The sequence below is a fragment of the Gracilinanus agilis genome, chromosome 5 (assembly GCF_016433145.1).
Source record: "Gracilinanus agilis isolate LMUSP501 chromosome 5, AgileGrace, whole genome shotgun sequence".
NCBI lineage: Eukaryota > Metazoa > Chordata > Mammalia > Didelphimorphia > Didelphidae > Gracilinanus > Gracilinanus agilis.
In genome coordinates this window covers 119,095,387-119,099,525 of record NC_058134.1, presented here as the reverse complement: position 1 = coordinate 119,099,525, position 4,139 = coordinate 119,095,387, and the positions used below count along the sequence as shown (strand labels likewise).

Here is a 4,139-nt window from a genome sequence, read left to right as displayed (position 1 = left end):
CTCTCTCTCTCTCTCTCCCTCTCTCTCTCTCTCCCTCCCTCCCTCTCTCTATTCCTCCCTCCCTCTCTCCCTCTCCTCCCCTCCCAGCAGCCTACTCTCTCCCTCTCTGGAGCTCTCAGGCTCCAAGCCTGCTACTGACATCTAGACTGTGGGAGATCTGCCGGCAGAGGGGGTCGGGGGCCGCGGGCTCCCCCAGGATTCGCCACCAATTCTCACTCACACACACACGGATATATGCAGAAACCGGCTGAAGCATGTACTGACCCCCAACCGAAACCCACCCAGAGACACAGCCACGGATGGAGTCAGAGCAGGGCATGCAGAATGACGGAGGCACACGGATGCCAGAGCAAAGCGAAGAACACAAGGGCTTGGAAAATGGGCCACAGACGCTGGCAGTCTGAGACCCACATAGCCACATAGTCCGGAGACAGGTCGGGAGCTAGTCAGACATGCAACGGCACACTTCTACGAACCATGTCCACGGTACAGACAAGCTAGCACGGCCAGAAAGGCAGAGATGCAATGGACTTTTGCTCTTCTGGGTTCGCATCCAGAGACTAGGCTATTTTGTAGCTCTGTGACCGCTTTACTTCTGTCAACCTCAGTTTCTTAACCTGTTCAATGAAAGGCATGAAATGAGTATTTAAACGATCTCTTCTGATTTCATGTCAGGAAATCAAGGCAATGTTCCACTTCTCCTCCCCATCCACCAACCCACCACATACCCTAGGTCAGACTTCTTGGCGTGCAGTTCATGTTGGGAGGTGAGTGGGTGGGAAAGACAGCAGGCCAGAAACCCTTGTCCTGAGGAGTAGCTTGACTTTCCTAACCATTTATTATTGGGATAAAGAGTGGAGGTGAACCAGTAGTGGCTTCATAGCTCTAGAATTTCTTTATCCTGAGGAATTAAAACACACACACACACATACACCCCACAGTTCCCAAAACACCATTTCCCCAAATCCAAACACCTCGATGCTCCTCCTCCCCAATAGTACAAAAACCTTGATTGGATTAAAGCTTGAGTCACTCCTCTCAGAGACAGGAGTATCCTAACAAAAATTAAGACATTAGCAATTAGGTGGGAGGCTAGAGGGAGAAGGCAAAGACAGCCCTGAAATCAAAACACAAATATTCTGTATGGGTTATTCTGGACCTGTACACAAGGGCAAAAGGGGGTCAAAGAACTATCTTTGATGTGCAAAATCTTTGGATGTGCTTTGTACTCAATGTGTACTTACTGAATGTTGATAACTAGAAAAGGAGGAAAAGGAGATGTCTGACTTTGGGCAAATGATACTAATACAGGAGTCCTGAGAAAAGCCATGCCAGTCTCTAGCCTTCCTTATTAGTTTACATGAATAAGCCTGGTCTGGCTTCTCTCTTCTCAGAAATCCTATATTTCAGACCCAAGATAAAACAGACAAGACTGATATGAGGTTAGTCTGAAGTGCGCGCGCTCACACACACACACACACACACACACACACACACACACACCCAACGCCACCATATGACTAAACCATATGACTAAATAAAGCTGTGTGTCTCCTGTAAAGGCAGCAATCTGTGAGTGAGGAACCCCAGAGCTGAGGCTTCCACCAGACAATATCTCCCCAAATATTTTTTCCCCAACACAAACTGCAGAAACCACCATTGGCCCATTCCCAGAGGTGACATCTTATAAAGACCTATTGAAAACCCTAATGGATTACTTAAGGGATGTGGTTCAATAAAAAGGGGAGGAAAAATAACCCTTAAAATGTCTATTTGCCACTCAGCTTTCAGTGTCTGCTATAAAAATGTGTGTGTATGTGTGTTGTGGGGGGTGGGAGAGGGGTAGAAGAGGAGACAGCTCTGTGTTCATTCTCAATCACAACAGTACATTTTTTAATAGAACATGATTGTCTTTTTCTTGCAGGAAGTGTGAGTGTGTGTGTATGTGTGTAGATGGTGAGCCCCAGATTTACATTTTCTGATGGATGGATGGGGATTCAAAGACTTGGATGGGGTTTTTTTGAGGTGGTGCATAAAATGTATTTATTATTCTTTATCTCCTGCCTGGTTCGCAGTGTCGTTTGTTTTCATTCAGGGAAATGAATGCCATGTGGTGCCTGAAGAGTTATAACAGAACCAAGTGACAAGGAAAAAATGAAGCAGAAATCTAAGAGATACAATGGGCAGGTGAGTAACCCTAGCAGATTATTCCTGTTGTTAATGGTATGGCATCAGTGAATGTCTTTTCTTGACTTCTTCCCAGTTAATAACAAATATAAGAGACTTCTACATTTGGACCTATAAATGGGGAGATGGTGATGTCAATATTAAGGGACAGAAAGAATTGAATTCACAGCAGATGGCTTGTTTGGTTGGGTTTTTTATTTATTTTTTTATTTCACTAAGTCCTTAGGATTACTTAATTCTTTTAGAGATCATCTAGTCTAATTCTCTTGGTTAACAGATAAGGAAACTGAGGTCCAGTGCCTTGACCAAAATTAAGCAGGTGGGCCATTTTTCTGAAGATGATAAGAGAGATGATGCTAGAGATGACAATGATGATCTGTGCTGGTGGTGATAATGATGGTGGTAAAGATGATTCCAGTAGATCATCATTAAGAAAGAAAGATAGCCTCAGAATAGTTAAACCCACTGCTTAGCCTGCTCCTAGTCTGTGAATAGAAGCATTTATTTTTTTTTAAATCCCAATAGCATCACATGAGCAATTTAAGAATTATTTCTTCGCTGGAGGGTGATTTCTTCTTCCATCCTTTTGAAGACTTGGGAGAGAGAAGGCCAGCGGGAAACAAAAACATTCTTTCCCCTACTGACCAAGATCAGACATCTGGTCTAAGGGTCAGTGGAACAGAACACTCACTACAGGACACACAGGATAATATATTCCCTCCTACAAGAGGGAAAAGCTGGAAGGAAATAAGTAGTTACACTAGCTGGCTTTGGGGGTCCCCCGAATTATCTTTTTCCTGGGTGATTAGTTCTGTGGGATTTTGCGTTGGATTTTGGAGGCTCTTAGATGATCTGTAATTGCTTATCGATTGAACCAATTCCAGAGGGAATAGGGTAGGGGCTAGAATCCCCAACTTTTTCCCCCCACTTAGTTACTATTGGTTTATAAGCTAAGAAAGAGAATTGCTATTTAAGTTGATAAAAGCCAGATTGGTTTGTTCAATAAATCACCAGAGCCAGGAGGGTCTATTGTGATCCCCGCTCCTGCCCTCCTGCCCTTGCTCCCAAGCATAGCCTCTTTGGATGGGGTTTTGTGCCTTTAGCAAGAAAACGATCTGCAGTCAGCTCTTAAAAACCGAAATTGTGGCGCCACCTGCAGGAGACCAGAAACATCAGCATCTCGCCAAGACACCGACTGAACCTGGACTGTGAGGGGAAGAGGACGCACACGTCTTCCGCAGTGCGCGACCGCAGCCCCAAGCTTCGGGTCACAAGTGTGCTGAAATAAAAACCTTTCTCAATTCCCGCTTGGCCCCTGTTTTCCTAGTTGTAGCTGGAGCTTCCCCCAGGCAGGGTTTATCCTAGCATGACACACTCCAGCATCCTTCAACCTGAATCCTCCTTTGAAAGCAGCTAATTCAATTTGCCATCCGCTCTATGCTAGCAAGATGCCGTGGTGCTAATAATTCAGCCAACTAAAGGGAGCCTGTCTTTCCTCCATTTCTTTAGGAGTTAAAGCAGTATCTATCCCAACTAGGCTTGTTTTGAGACTCTGGGAACGGGACAAATAAAATACCCGAAAGAGGGAAGAGCAGAAGGGGAGGGAGAAAGAAGGAGCCGAGCTTTGTTTCCCCATCAGCAGGGTCTCGGATGCTGAAAAATAAAGCCCCGGTTATCGGACTGATGTTACCAAAACGGATAAGGCTCAGCCCTGGCCATTCTCAGGTGTTGCATCTGAAAGAGAGATTGGGCAGCTCATGAAAAATGACCGAGAGAGACTAGTGTGTGAACTGGCACAGAGGAGAAAAAAACAGAACCGAGAATCAATTAGAGAGGGACTCCGGAAATGCAAATGAAAGCGCCACTAAAGCACATCAAAATTCAGATGAAATGTTTCTCTCTCTCTCTCTCTCTCTCTCTCTCTCTCTCTCTCTCTCTCTCTCTCTCTCTCT

At 45.2% G+C, this 4,139-nt stretch overlaps 1 long non-coding RNA gene across 1 annotated transcript; it reads left to right on the top strand.

The window, feature by feature from the left end:
• Positions 1-682: 682 nt before the first annotated feature.
• On the top strand, positions 683-3,447 carry LOC123249088. The gene is made up of 3 exons (XR_006506364.1): positions 683-767; positions 2,096-2,187; positions 3,347-3,447. It is a non-coding gene; the product is annotated as an uncharacterized LOC123249088 (long non-coding RNA).
• Positions 3,448-4,139: the final 692 nt, after the last annotated feature.